At 38.9% G+C, this 16,114-nt stretch overlaps 1 pseudogene; it reads right to left on the bottom strand.

Moving 5' to 3' along the window:
- Positions 1–1,379: 1,379 nt before the first annotated feature.
- On the bottom strand, positions 1,380–15,765 carry LOC137017133 (interferon-induced very large GTPase 1-like; annotated as a pseudogene).
- Between the last annotated feature and the right edge of the window lie 349 nt (positions 15,766–16,114).

Genomic DNA, 16,114 nt, shown 5'->3' with positions numbered 1-16,114 from the left:
TTTATGATTCCTGCTCGAATGAAGCGCTCAGTAAGTGTGCTGCTGGTGCTTGCTATATCCAGCCTTGCACTGCTTATCAGTGCCTCTTCTAACAACAAAAATGTGGTCATGCATGTGGTCTTGTCTCTGGCTTTTTCACATTAAAACAACTCCACACTTTGAAAATAAAGCAGGTAAACAAGTGTCAATCTTACAGGGTCCAAGTTCATCCTTTGAATAGATTTTAGAATGATTAATGCTCTCCAACTCACATTTTCTGTACCCATAAGACATCTTTGCAAAAACTGCAGTCGAAAAGCAGCAGTTCTGCTGTGTAGATGAACCAGTCTTTGTCCAAATTCCCATTTTGCTAAGTACAAAATATTTTGTGCCCAGTGTATCTAAAAAGCTTGGGGCATATATACACATAAAAACAAATACAAATACATTTCACAATCACTTTTAAAGGTCATCCTTTTATTATTTCTTCCATTTTACCTGAACAAGGAACAAACTTTTTAGTAAATAAAATACCAACTCCTCCACTAAGAGAATTGTTAGACTTAAAAAAGACAAATTATTCCATTCTTTGAACCATTCAACAGGATTTTTATGATCACTATGGGTTTCTTGCATAAATAAAACTGTCAAATTTTTCTGTCAAATTAACTTATATATTTCCATTTTTTCCCCTCACATCTCTGGCTCCATTCACATTTAAAGAGGCAATATGAATTTCACCCGTATTAAGGAAAAAGATTAGCCATAGAAAACTGATTAAGAGATAGACACCTCAAGTCATGAAAATAAACTGCTTTATTATCACTATTAACACCTTCAAGCATCCTTTACTCATTGAACTCTTAAGGCCTTTGCAGACTGAGTCCGAAATTCGCATGAAAAACTTTTGCACGTTAAAAAAAAATTCAACCTCACATTAAATCAATCACGTTTGCACACTGCCTCCAAAACTTTCATCCGTCATAAAAATATTCAGAACAGGTTAAATTTTCTCAGTTTTTTGCATCCGTGGCACACATTTTGAGAGACGTTTTGACAATTTAGTACCACCGTACGCAAACACAAAAATCCAGAATCCAGCAGCACTGTTTGACAAACAAAGTGCGGAATACAAAGAGACAGAATATAAAGTCAGATTGTGCCAGTAGCAAAGCATCATAAAGCATGAAACATTTACATTAAGTTATGTTGTTTTGAAGTTAAGATCATTTCACAGATACTTGTATGTGGAATTGAATCCTGTCTTTAATCCTCTTGTATTTGAAGAAGTTTTGCTCTACTGAGTTGTAGTTGACTTAAGAGACTCACTGATAAATGTCAGAGAAACTAATTTCTGACTGTGATATGTGGAGAATCTGAGAGATTCATTTTAATCTCCTTTAGAGGTATTTATTCAAACTCTCAATAGCATTTTGTTTTGAGTATTTTTTTTCCATTTATCTGTTATCTCAACACACCCTTCAAATGTTTTATTGTATTGCTTTTCAAGATCTTTCTGGAATCTGCACACAAACCACTTCCAGTAGGGCAGTTCAGAGAGATCAGGAGTGATGCTCCAGTCTGCATAAACTCCTCCTGCTCTTCTGTAATCTCTATATAAGATGCTATCATCTGAGTCACTGGGATAAAAATATAGAGTGCTGCTTGCTACTGCTGATGTGCAGATATGGGTAGAGAAGTTAGATGTATTTCTGTAATATATTCCATTTAGTCCAATATTACGGTGGAACAGAACACTGTGATCTCCATGATGGTTTTCTATGGTGTTGGTGCAGATGGCTCCACAGAACGGACACTGAACCCAACAGCACTGACAGAAGTGATCAATCAGAAGGTCATCTGGTCTGAACTTATGGTCCAAATTTACTGGAAAAGTCTTTGTGTTGAATCTATTGCAGATATCAGACATTACAGCAAGAAGTTCTTGTCTTATCACATCTTCTAGGAGGTTGATATCATCAACATCATCATGTTTCACTCCACTGAGGTCTTTTTCAGAGAAGATCAGCTCATCTGAGAGCTGCTGTGTGAAACTCTTCAACCACAAATCAACATCTCCTCTGTTCTCTTGAACATGTTCAGTAGATTCATGTGCTGCTTTCATGATCTTCTGCTGCAGGAGTTTAATGTTCTTCTTCATCTTGGGTAAAACACTGACACTGAACTTATCAGTGATGTACTGACTGACTTCATCTCTGATGAAACTCTTGAAATGATCTCTGAGATTATGAATGTAGTTCATGTATTTGTTGAAGTCCTCATCATCTGCCAGTGTCTTCAGGATGTGTTTCTCCAGATTTGATCTCTTTCCATTCAGTGATTGACAGTTTGATCTCATTTCATCCGTCAGGTCTCTGGCAGTCTTCTTGTAGACACTCTGCTCAATGGGTTCTTTAAGTTTCTGACAGATGATCTCTCCAAAAATGGCAGCTGATGTTGATCCATGACAGTATTTCTGGAAAACATTATAGTACTCTTCTCTCTTCTTCTTGACATATATTGCTTCCTTGAACAGTCTGTGCTGGTCAGTGATCATCTTGTTTGCTCTTTTACAGATGGAAAGAACCAAATCCACAAGGAATTGTTTCGTGAACTCATATTTCACTGCTCCTTCCTCATGTTCTGTTACTCTTTTCTTGATGTAATCTATGAGTTGTTGAATGTAACTGATTTTGTAGCCCATCTTTGAAATGTTAAATGACTGAATCATTGTGTCTGTCTGCTGTTCAACATCTGTGACAAATGACTTTATTTCAGCTTCCTTCTCTGGAGACAGAGTTCGAACGTATCCCAATGTTTTTTTAAATCTTCTGTAAGCACCTTTTACAGTCTCTTTAAACCCATTTTTTGAGGACTTTTTGAAAATAACATATTCACAATAACTTGACATAGTGAAAATCTTGATATACTCTCTGTCCTCTTTAATGTGGTCAACAGGGAGATGCCCCTCACTGAGGATCTTTCTCACATCTCTCATTATCTCAAAGTTTTTGAGTGGAGGAGTGTCTGTGATGATTATATCCACAATCTGTTTCCAAAACAAATCAAACTCTTTATTCAGTGTTTCTTCATCATTTGTTTTGTCTTTGCGTTTTAAAGCTAATTCTTTGCTCTTTTCAAAGAGAGTGTTTTCATGATGTGTCCTCTGAGCATCAGTCTTTTTCTTCTGTGTTTCTTTATCATTTGTTTTGTCTTTGAGTTTTACAGAAAGTTCTTTACTCTTTTCATAGAGAGTGTTTTCATGATCATCAGACTTTTTCTTCAGGTCTCGCTGCTGAAGAATCTCATTTAATTTCCTTTTTGTTTCTCTGAAAATGTTTTGTTGGACATCTTTGATTTTCATTTCAAATGATGTTTTCCACTGAATCAGTATATCTTTATCTTTGTCTTTCTCAAAGAATTCAGACATTGATCTTTCCACTTCTTGACTTGTCTTCTTTAGTTCTCTCTGAAGATCAGTTTCCTCAACCTCGTGAATTGCTTCATTTTCTATTTTGTTGTGTAGCTTATTCTCAGTTTCTATCATGGCACTGCGAAGACTCCAGGACCACTTGCTGTATTCTGTCTCCAGTTTCCTGTAGGCTGAAATCTCAATGGAATTTTGAAAGCTGAAGATGAAATGTTCCTTCAGTAAAGCCTCCCAGAAATCTTTAATACGATCTTTTAGGTGTGTCAACATCATTCCATGTGAATTTGAGGCATGAGACATAATACTTTACCTTAGTTCTTGAATATTCTCACAGTACTTTGGGTTTGGTGGTGCCATAGGTGGGCTGCCCTCCCAGAGCTGAGCAAAATACTTCACATCATTCTGAACATCAAATCTAATGACATCACTGAAACATTCTGCATCATAGAATTCCTCGTTAGCAGTGAGTTTTGTCATCTTATCCAGTGTCTGCTGCAGTCGTCTCCTTCCCTCCATGTTTTTCTCTACAGCTGTGATATCTGAAACGTTCTGATGCACAAACACACAGCTGGGATTCAGTTTGACCTTCTTCATCCTCATGAAGGCCTGAACAACAATCTGAAGAATGTCCTGCATCTCAGAGAGGTTTTCTCCAAAGATGTTGATCAATGTCAGATTTGCAAGACCAACAACAAATGTGGCCAATTTAATGTCATGATGTCTTGTTGATCTTCCAGCCAGTTCTAGAGCACGAAGACCCTCAGTATCAACAACCAGAATATAGTCAAAGTTCATCTGTGTTTTCATCTCATCTGACACTTTGACCAGCTGCATGAAAGCTCCTCTGGTGCACCTGCCAGCACTGACGGCAAACTGGAGTCCAAACATGGCATTCAGCATGGTGGATTTCCCAGAGCTCTGAAGCCCTAAAACTGACAGCACAAAGACTCTCTGGTCTCCCAGTTTCTGGATGAGTTCGTCTAGAACAGCAGAGATCCAGATCACAGGAACATGAGCAGCATCTCCATCCATCAGCTCCAGTGGAAATCCAGAGATCATCATCTCTGCTGCAAGACTCGGGAGAGAAGAGAAGTCAAACTGCAGGTCTTTCTTGTTCTTCTTCACAGATGAACATGATTCATAGATCTGACCGATTTCCCGCATGATGTTCTCCAAACCAAAGGCTGCAGCTTGAAATTTCTCAGATATGCTCTCAAGCTCTGCTTGTTTAGTTGTCAGTTTTTCTGGTTCATGTTTCTCTTTCAGCTTTAAGATCTTTGACCATGTTTCATCATATTTGTGATGAAGAACAGAGAAGTCAGCTGCGATATATGCATCCAGGCATATTCTGAGCCAATTAATGAAATACATCTGATGTCCAGTATCTGAGTTCATTTCTTTAATAAAGAACTTCATAAACTCACTGATGTCAGATTCATGCTGTTGTTCTCGGATTTTCTTCATCTCTGTTTGTTTTCTACTGATATCCATTTCTATTTCATTTCCTTGAGGTCGATGTAGTTCCTTGTTCTTCTGACTCCACTGATGCCACAGTTTCCCGTGACAGGGCAGAACTGATCCTTTGATTTCTGTCAGATCTTTCTTCTCCAGTAAACTCATCATCTGCTGTGCTGCTTCTCTTCCTCTCCTGCAGTCTTCATCATCTTCCTCATCTACTCTAATGTCTGAGTGTTTGGACACATCTTCAAGTCTGAAAGTGAAAGATGATTCTGAGAGACACTCATTTATAGCTCTTCTGAGACCTTCATATACTTCTGACTGATTTCTGTCTTTCAGACCAATCCTATATTTGTTCTTCATCACAGTTACAGCAGATTTATCTTCAGTAAAAAAGACAAATGAGTGGCTTGGAGTCCTTGTAGAGTTGTTGAAGTTGTATCATGTTTTTGTCATTCTTCTGAAGTCGGGGTAGAAGAACAACAATGACTGAGGCCATTTCAGTGAGGATCTGCAGCTGTTTCTGATGGTCTCCTGCATCACCGTGTAGATTACAGAACGCAACACAGTCAGTGAATTTATCATCATGTGATCCAGAGGGGCAGAACCAGGCGATCTCCACCACTCCATCCATCAGGACTCTGGTTCTGCTGCTGCCTGGGCAGTTCCTGTGGAAGAACGTGTTGTGTTTCTCATTGATCAGACTGTTTATCAGCTCAGACTTGGATGAAGACACAGAGCCAAAACTGAAGAAAGACACCATTGGAGTTTCTGCCTTGTAGATCAGCTGGTTTCGACTGATGGTTTCATTGTTGGTGTTTCTGATCTTCCAGCTCTTGTTGATTTGTCTGAATGTCCAGAGAGGAAACTCAATCTGTTGTGTGAATGGATCAGGAACAAGCAGAGGCAGAGCGTACTGACACTGGGACAGTTTAGTGACCAACAGCTGCTTCAGGAAACTATCGGCACAATGAAACACAGCCATCTGAACATCCATCGGGTGGATTCCCTCAGATTGACTTGTTCTTTTATTAGAAACTGGCCTTAAATTGAAAAAAAAGTAATCAGAATCAGCCTCTTGTTTAAATGAATCATAACTGCCTTGTTCATTGTGATCTTCCTCATTGGTCTCATTAATTTTAATGTATCTTGCTCTGTAGTTCATCATCAGTAGTTTTTGTATGAAAGTCTGAATCAGCTCCTCTTCAGCACAAGACTCATGGAACTTTAATGAATGTGCAGATGTTACCCGAAGAACATCTGCAGCTCTCAGTTTGTGATGTCTGCCTTCAATATGAAGTCTGTGAAATAGATTCATTTTTTTTTGTCAACATTTCCTGATGTAGTTGTTGATCTGTACTGACATCTGATGTTTCACAGTGCTTGTTTTCTGCCTGTTGAAGAAATAAACATTTCATTTACTTTGATAATTTTGTTTTGGTCAAACATTTAAATAATAAAATCAATTTAGTCTGAACTTTACATTTTACATTTGATAGCATTTGGTGTATTTATCTTAAATCTCTTTAAGATATATACCATTGCAGGGAGATACCATCTTTAAGATACCATTGCAGGGAGATGCAATGTCTCATTCCCTGTTCTCAGGGAACCATGGTTACATGCATAACCTGAGACATTCCCTTTCATAAGGGAACTTGCATTGCGTCCTAGAATGCTAATGGGGAACGGAATACCCACACCGCCATGCTGAGGGGAGTGCATGCCAAAGAATGGCTGACAAAAACAGAAGAACAATTTCAACAGAAATGTCAAAATCACTCCTCCTATGGGTCTAATAGGCTGTCAGTGACCAAGTGACCAAGGCTTATAGCTTGGCCAACGCTCAAGCTATAAGCCTCAAAATGGCCCCCAAAAACATCCAGAGGCCTACCAAGGCCGCTTAAGGGCTTGGAACCAACAACTTTAAAAAAAAAAGGGAATGTGGCCAGGGAGCCGAAAGGAGCCCTGGCCAGTCACTTCTCAAGGGAGAATAGTCTACCTCTAATGCCACCAGGGAGGCCACCTTGGTCATATCTTAGTGACCAAGTCTGGCCGGCAACCTGTCTGTTACCTAAACAGAGTCTCTAAAGCATTTGCCTCAAGAGGAGGTGTCCAGAAACAGGGACTGCAAACTGGCAGTATCCAACTCAGACTGGATTGTAGAGATGGGCATCCTGAGGAGCAGGATTCAGCAAAACACTTAAAACCCTTGCAATCGGGGGGAGTTACTCCGCTCTGGTTAAGATCTACAGAGCACTTCTAAAACAAGGCGCTCTGGAGGCTGAGTACTCTACATAGGGTCCCTAATAAGAGGCATACCAGCCCCAACAGGAGCTGATCTACCAAGGGAGTTCTCACTAAAAGAACCTCTTAAACCTTTAGGACCAATTTAGGGAGCGAAGTCCTCTATATGACGACCCACACACGAGAGGGTAGTACCTAAAGCCTAAAATACTGATCTACCAGGAAAAGCCTCAACCTTCCGACCAGAACTCGGGAACGCTGTACTCTAAGGAACGACCCTCAATGCGAGGGGAGTGCAAATTAGACTCAACTGAGATGAGTATTGACCAAACTCAAGCAAGTACCAGGAAGGCTCCTGAAGAGCCTACACTCTGATATAACTTTAGGGAGTTAGGATACAAACTTAGCTGGACATGCTAAGGACCTACTCAACCCAGAGGATCACATTTAAGGTGGCCTGCTCGAGGGACAACTACTTGCTAGCAGATCTATAATTCCACGGCTAGTATCAGGGAGGCTCCACTGGAGCTTGGGCTACCTGATAACCATCTACTCAACTCTAGGAAACTAGGAACACGCAGGAACCTAGCTGAACCTGGAGGATTGCACCCAAGGAGACCCAAAGAGGGCCAGCTACTTGGTAGCAAATCAACTCCAGCAGAAACAGCTACTAGAGGTATTGCAGTCTTGGAATACTTGTTTACATTGCCCTAACGAGCTGTGTACTGAACATAGCGCTTCCCACCCTTAAAACAAAGGGAGAAATCTATGCGAACAGGCTTATGAATCATATAGGGTCTACCACTCTAGCTTAACACGGCCACAGGCCCCGGGATAATGTTCGAGCTCCAAGGGAGCTCAACTCGTCCTGAAAGGAGGGAGTACTTGATACGCTACCTGTGCATCGCTGATGGGTACATATGTGGCACAGCGCCCTGGGAGCAAGGTGAGCTAATCCAAAAAAGAGATTGAGGGTAAAAACCTGAGCAAAAACTCTCGATCGAAGATGAGAAAGACTGTCTGAGCTCAGCTCTGGAGGAATGGAGACCCCAACAGGAAGAAATTTCACAGGAAAGGCATGCAACAATTGACCTCACGATAAAAATCAAGGAGCTTATGGCTGAGAGATTGCTCAAAGCTCGACCAGAAAAAGCTACTACCAAAGCTCTAGAGAGTAGAGACTTCAGCATAGTGCATTCCACTCTCTAAACAAGGGGAAGTCTAACAAAGTTCAGAGATAACCACCGGGGAGGCTTTCTACAAAAGCTTTAAACACCTAACACCACTAGGGAACTAAAGCTCAGCATAGCGCTTTTACCAATATCAAGAGGAGCCCCAGCTAGACCCAGGCAATTTGAGGAGGCTGCAAAGCCTGCTACTCGGATTAATAGCCTAATGCAGAAGGTGGGCCCTGGCTGGGGACGACTCTCACAATAAGAGGAGGCGTACTAGGATCACTAGCTGCCAGTCCTAAGCAGGAGAGACTCTCCTAGGAGTAGTCTGCTCCGAGCTACAGCATGCTAGGGGCTAGCTACAGCATAACCGCCTCTGTCTAAAAGACACTCCTAAAGTACTAGCCTAGGCCAGATATAGGGACGGCCCAAAAAGAAGGGCCAACCCACACGCACTCATGACTTCCTTGGAGCTCAGTGAAGTATAGACTTCAGTCTAACGATTCTAAAGAAAGGAGGCCGGCTCATAACACACAGATGTAGTTGGCAACAATGCGTAGTTGGCAACAATGGGGTGTGTGGCAGAGATGTAATCGTAAAATTAACACTCCAAATAACTCCAAAAATTCAAAGATTACACTCTAAATGAGATCAGAAAATCAGACCACTACATAATGATTATGCCTTCATCAAAACATAATCAACATCACCTGATCACATTTTCTCTTGCCATGATAAATGTGCTTCATAAACACTTACAGTAGCCAGTGAAAATATAATGAATTGTCTAGGTTATGTATGTAACTGTTACATCCCTTATCTTTTTATTATTTTTATTTGGGCTAGGGGAGATTGGGAAAAATAACATTTAAAAGCTCTGCATGTGTATATACAAGAACGATGGCTAGGTCATGTGAATTTCACTCAGTGTTTATTGAATTTCACTCAGTGTTTATTTCACTCAGTGTTTATAACAATCTGTACAATATGAGAACAAATAACAATAACAAACACAAGGTGGGAAGCGTGTCAAATAAATTAAATAAATAAAGCAAAACACATACAAAGGGTGGCACTCTCTCCAAAACTTAGTGTGTCTAATACAAAATGGAAATACATTGTACGTGTTGTACAATGTATGCCGCGTAACATACTTACCTGCTCACACCTTCCCAGCCTCACACACAAGGTGATGACTGGCGAGAACAGACAACTGTAACTGTAACTGTACACTGTACAAGCACAAAAACAAAGGACTTCCCAAACAAGTATTCAACAGACATACAAAAATACAAGAAAATATCTGACAATATTTCACAAACTATAACAACAGGTAGCGTACAAGCAAGCAGCAAAAATGAGCATGAACGAATTGAGCAAAAAGCTGGTAGCAAGGAGGAGATCCGGGTATTTAAAGAGGGTGGCGGAAGGTAATTGGCAGCATGAATCAGGAGGGTGTCATATTTGGTGGTGAATGACAGGCAGCGGAACCAATGGAAACTGAAACACACACAAAACAGAAAACACAGAAAACAGACTACCCACAACGCGCAATACTTTGTATGCTCTAGTGTGCGTAACAGTTACCTTGATTCCCAGAGTAAGGAATGAGATGCTGTATCAGTAGCTGATGATACAGGAACACACCAGGGGCCTGATGTACAAATGTTTCCACGCCCACATCAGGATTTATAAAATATAAACTAGCAGTATACGGGCGCACCATACGGAAAATCTACATCGTGCTTATGCACAGCGAAGTAATGATGTAAACAGATTGATTTTGAACTCTGTTTTCCATTTGAACACTTCCATTTCCAAATTTAGATTAAATATGTCACTCATTAATGGGGGTGTAGGAAACCCCCCATCGGCCCAAAAACAGAATCAGACGGCCTGGGCGAAGGTTAACGCGTGTATGTCTTTTCAGCCACCCCTGTGAAGTTCACTTAATTTCACTTGTTTAATCTGACTCCAATTTCAAATGATTATTACTCTTAGGTTGTGTTTCCAATTAGAAATTAATCATTTGTTATGTATTAATTTAGATATTTGATTATTCTGGGTATCCCATACTTTCAATTATTCATTCATTACAGACCCATCACTCAGAGAATTTGCATTGGCCGACTGCGTTCTCACGGACATAAATTCGCCAGTTTATGATACTTAGTCAGAGGGTGCAGAGTTTACTAATGCATTTGAGTCGAACCGCCACATGCTTGTTCATAGAAAAATACAGTTTTCTTAGTCACGATACTGCAACTTGCTAATTCAACAACAGACAAATTCAGAAGTCCCATGATGTGCGAACATCCTTTCATAGGGCTCTCTAGTTTGACCTGTCCTGACGCAGATTTATGGAAATAACGGACTCCAATATTTCAGAAGAATCCAGAGTAAATCAAATATAACATTTTATTTGTCAAGTAAAAATGTATCATGCCAATTACATAGTTGGACAATTAGAAGCCAATTCAAAAATAATGAATGCATAACATCAATTGAAATGCACATGCACACAGTGGTGGATCAGTGTTTTTAAAGGGGTGGTTCAGTGTTTTTTTTCTAGGCTTGATTGTGTTTTTGAGGCGCAGTTTAACATGTCTTAATGCTACGTTTTTGTTTTTTTTAAAAAGCCACATTTTTCATATATTTTACCTTTATTCTACACCTCTGTTTCCTTTGTCATATGAACGGCTCGTTTGACTTCCTGGGTCTATGAAGCCACTCCCTACAAAATACACAATGTCCTCAGATTGGTTAGCTGGCCCAGTGTATTGTGATTCACTGAAGCGTCCAGAAACACCACGCCCCTTACCATTCGTTGCTTCAGTGGAAATGTAAATAATGGCATCTATATTGCTGTATCAAATTGAGACCCAGATGAAGAAGGTCAAGCAGAACCTGGAAAAAGGACGTTTATGAATGGTATTTCATTTTTGCATTTGTGTCAAAGTGTTTAGATATGCTGTTTGTCAGCTTTCAATATACAGTTTTATCCTGATTAAAGCTTTACCGTAGCCGAATATATGACTGAGTAGTAGCATTTTTGTAAAGTAGCATTTAATTTATAGCATGAACAACTGTTTGTCTATGAACATAGAAGTTTGTTGGTGTTTGCAGAATTTACTGGCTAGCGAAGCAAAAATGTGTTGGTCCTTGTTTACATCCTTGATGCAAACAAAATTAACAACAGAACTAAAAGTTTAAATGACATGTACAGACAATAAAACGTACTTACAGTTTGAAGCCAATAAACAGCAGCTTCTGCTTTTAAAATGAGAACTGCTCCATCTTTCAGTAAAAGCCTTTGTGCAAATCCAGCATTGAACTGGAAGATTCATGAACTGTAGATTCTGGAAGCTGTCTTCAGCGCCGCATCCAGTGTAGAAAATATCACAGATTATAATGGGTTCTATTATCTTTTGACACGCTGCTCATGTTCGGTGTACACAACTCTTCCGAATTCTGCATACTGTAGAAGTGTGAGGACAGTTTAGAGCAAGGCGTGGTCCAATGTTATTTTTTTGAGATCTTCTCTCCAGATGAGTTATATTGCTTTATTGCAGGGCACTTGATCTCAGTTTATGTCTAGCAGGAAAATCAAGTCTTACAGGGTTAAAAAAAAAATTGTCATTGAAAAAATTCAATCAAGTGTAAGACTGAAATTCCTGATAAGAGCTCTCACAAAAAAATAGACACCATGCAATAAAACAATAAACTTGCTAATCTAAAGAAAAGATTATGAAGCAAAGGCACAGAAATCCATTTGCCTAATCTTCTCTCCTCACTCATCCTAAATCCCCTCTCCCCACTCCTTTTCCTTTCACCCTGGTTGAAAGTTCAGTAAGAATGTCTATATACTACAAAAGATTTATTGTGTGCATCTTGATTTTTCTCTTTCATGTTTGGTATAGTTTTAAATATCTCAAACATTTTAAATATTAATAATCACATCCATGAACTTGATTTCTTCCAGAGTCCAATCCCTATTGTTTTCCACCGGATGTGAGGTGAAGATTACATGTCCCAAAATTCCGGGCTCAAACTTGGCCTCACCAAGCTACACCTTTGTTTTGAATAGGCCTCTAGCGGACAGAAAATCTTACATATTGCACCTTTAAGTAATGCTTACATATAAAAACATAATACAATGCATTTTGAGAATGGGTAAGTTTGTTCTTTATGTGCTTACTATATTCATTTTCATTTCTTCAGGTCTTAAAAGGTCTTAAATAAAGACTTAAGTCTTTAAACAATGTGTAGCAACACTGTTTTACAAAATATTTTTTGCTATTTCTAACAAGGACAAAGCAGACATGTTAGCTAAAGGCTTTTTTCGCCTTTCGTGGAAAGAAAAAATGATTGAGTACAGAACGGCTATAAGAAATGCTAGATCTACTTATTTTTCAAATCTCTTAATAGAAAACAAACATAATCCTAGGTATTTATCTGACACAGTGGCTAAATTAACTAGAAACAGAGATTCAACTGCTGACGTTTCCAAAGAGCACAGCAGTAATGACTTTATGAACTTCTTTACTTGCAAGATTGACAATATTAGAGAGAAAATTATAAACATGCAGCCGTCTACAGTTTCGCTTCAGACAGTGCACTGTAGTGTCCCTGAGGTAAAACTAGAAACATTCGCCGCTATAGGAGAGGAAGAATTATCTAAACTTATCAAATCATCAAAATCAACAACATGTATGTTAGACCCAATGCCGACTAAACTACTGAAAGAAATGCTTCCAGAGGTTGTAGGTCCACTTCTTGATATAATTAATTCATCCTTAACACTAGGATACGTGCCAAAAACTTTAAAGCAGGCTATTATTAAACCTCTTATTAAAAAACCTCAACTAGATCCGAGAGATTTAGTAAATTACAGGCCAATCTCGAATCTACCTTTTCTGTCAAAGATACTAGAAAAGGCAGTTTCAACACAACTGTGCTCCTTTTTAGAAAGAAATGGAATCTGTGAGGATTTCCAGTCAGGATTTAGACCATACCATAGTACTGAGACTGCTCTCGTTAGAGTTACAAACGATCTACTCTTATCATCCGATCGTGGCTGTATTTCTCTATTAGTGTTATTAGATCTCAGTGCTGCTTTTGACACTATCGATCACAACATTCTTTTAAAAAGACTTGAAAACTATATTGGCATTAGTGGAATTGCTTTGGCATGGTTCAAATCTTACTTATCTGACCGTTATCAGTCTGTAGTAGTTAATGAAGAGATGTCGTATCGATCACAAGTTCAATATGGAGTACCACAAGGCTCAGTACTAGGACCGTTGCTTTTCACTCTGTACATGCTGCCCTTAGGAGAGATAATTAGGAAGCATGGTGTTAGTTTTCACTGCTACGCTGACGATACTCAGCTCTATATTTCCTCGCGCCCTGACGAAACCTACAAATTCACAAAACTAACAGAATGCATAGCTGACATTAAAAACTGGATGACAAGAAATTTCTTATTATTAAATTCAGAAAAAACTGATATCCTAATCTTTGGACCAAAAACTTCCTCACGAAAAAACCTTGAATACTCTCTAACACTTGACGGGTGCTCCATTAAATCTTCGTCCTCAGTTAGGAACCTGGGTGTGCTCTTTGATACCAATCTTTCATTTGAAAGTCATGTTTCTAGTATCTGTAAAACCGCCTTCTTCCATCTAAAAAATATATCTAAATTACGACATATGCTCTCAATGACAAATGCGGAACAGTTGGTTCATGCATTCATGACCTCAAGACTAGATTACTGTAACGCTCTACTGGGTGGTTGTTCTGCTCGGCTTTTAAACAGACTACAGTTGGTCCAAAATGCGTCAGCTAGAGTTCTTACTAGAACCAGAAAGTATGACCATATTAGCCCAGTTCTGTCAACATTACATTGGCTCCCTATTAAACATCATATAGATTTTAAAATCTTGCTACTTACTTATAAAGCTCTAAATGGTTTAGCTCCCCAATATCTAAGCGAGCTCTTGGTGCATTATAGTCCTTCACGTCTATTGCGATCTCAGAATTCAGGCCAGTTGATAATACCCAGAATATCAAAATCAACTGAAGGTGGCAGATCCTTTTCCTATTTAGCACCTAAACTCTGGAACAATCTTCCTAGCATTGTTCGGGAAGCAGACACACTCTGTCAGTTTAAATCTAGACTAAAAACACATCTCTTTGCTCTTGCATACACATAACACATTATCAATACATTAACATTTTTCAAATCCGTTAAAGGATTGTTACGCTGCAATAATTAGGTCGGCCGGAACCGAGAACATTTCCTATAACACTAGATATACCTGTACATCAGAATAAGAATGGCATCTACGCTAATATCAGTTTCTCTGCTTATCCTGAGGTTTGCCGGGTGCTGGATCCAGGCCGTATCCAGATCAGATGGAGAACCTGTGTCTGGACCTGACTACAACGTAGCCCAGGAGACAATGGGCCTACAGATCCAGTTCTGGCTGCATCTATAATTCAGATTTTTAAATCTCCGTATCCGCTTACATATATTTATATATAATCTATTTTTAATCTCTATAATAAAAATGTATAATTCAGATTTTGATCTCCATATCCATTTACATATATTATATATATCTTCCAAGGGGTTTTTTCCCTCCTAGGACTTTTTTCCCAGTGTTAGCACGCTGGGTTTTTCTCCTAGGGGGTTTTTTCCACCCCTGGGAGTCAGCCGACATTGGCTTAATGTAGCGCCATCTTGTATATGTTACATATTACCACGCTTGTTTGTACAGCTTATTTTTAACCACTTCTCTTTTTTCTGTGCTCCTAATATGTAAAGCTGCTTTGAAACAATTACCAATTGTAAAAAGCGCTATATAAATAAATTTGACTTGACAGCGAACCAACTTCCCCCAGAACCCCGCCCACACAACACCACGCAGGCTCTACTTTCAAGAGAACCTCCCACCCCTTAAAGCCCCACACAAGCTGAACCATAACATAATAAAAGAACATACATCACTTAGATTTATCTGAACAGAACATAAAACACTCTTTGGACTTGCTACATTATGTTGACAGAAGAAATGTGGAAATGTGGAGAGATCATAAGAAGAGGAGTGTTAGAGAAGTGTACAGCACGTGAAAGCTCTTTTAATAAAAAAAAAGACAAAGATCATTTGGAGGTGACAAGCTTCAAATTTCATTCGCTTTGGAAAATAGTGTCTGCATAGATATAAATTTAAGCTGTAAACAAATAGCACTAGCTTCAAATATGTGTAAACCAATGATATCTAACAGGATAATTGTGTGTTTAATTTGGTGCTGGTTTTCATGTTTAATCCTGTTTCAGGTTTTCAATCTTGCTTATTCTCAAAACTTACAGACTGTATATAGTTTATATATCTACCTGTAAATATAATGTACACACACAATACAACAGTAACATTTTTAGTTGTGAAGAAATAAAGTCAAACCTGAGTACTGACGTCCTCCATCTCTGTATCATCAGTTCAGTCATGAGCTGCATCTGGAAACTTCTCTGTAAACTGTGTCTATATATACACACGATGTGATGTGGAAAATGTTTTGCATTCTTAACATTATTGGTTGTGAAAGTGAAAGAGTTTAAAGGTTATTGACTTTTGGGGGTAAATGTTTGAGCTTTTTCGAGCTAAGGTCACCCTTTTCCATGTACTAAAGATGTGAATGTTTAATTTGTTTACTTTTTCCGTCTTTATTATTTTAATCCTTCACAGACTACACGTAATGATTGTTTTAATTATTGATATAAACAATGATTGAGAGGATATATAAATCTTGAAAAGTTGGTTTAACT

This window comes from Chanodichthys erythropterus, chromosome 3, assembly GCF_024489055.1.
Source record: "Chanodichthys erythropterus isolate Z2021 chromosome 3, ASM2448905v1, whole genome shotgun sequence".
NCBI lineage: Eukaryota > Metazoa > Chordata > Actinopteri > Cypriniformes > Xenocyprididae > Chanodichthys > Chanodichthys erythropterus.
This window is presented reverse-complemented; position numbering and strand designations above follow the sequence as displayed.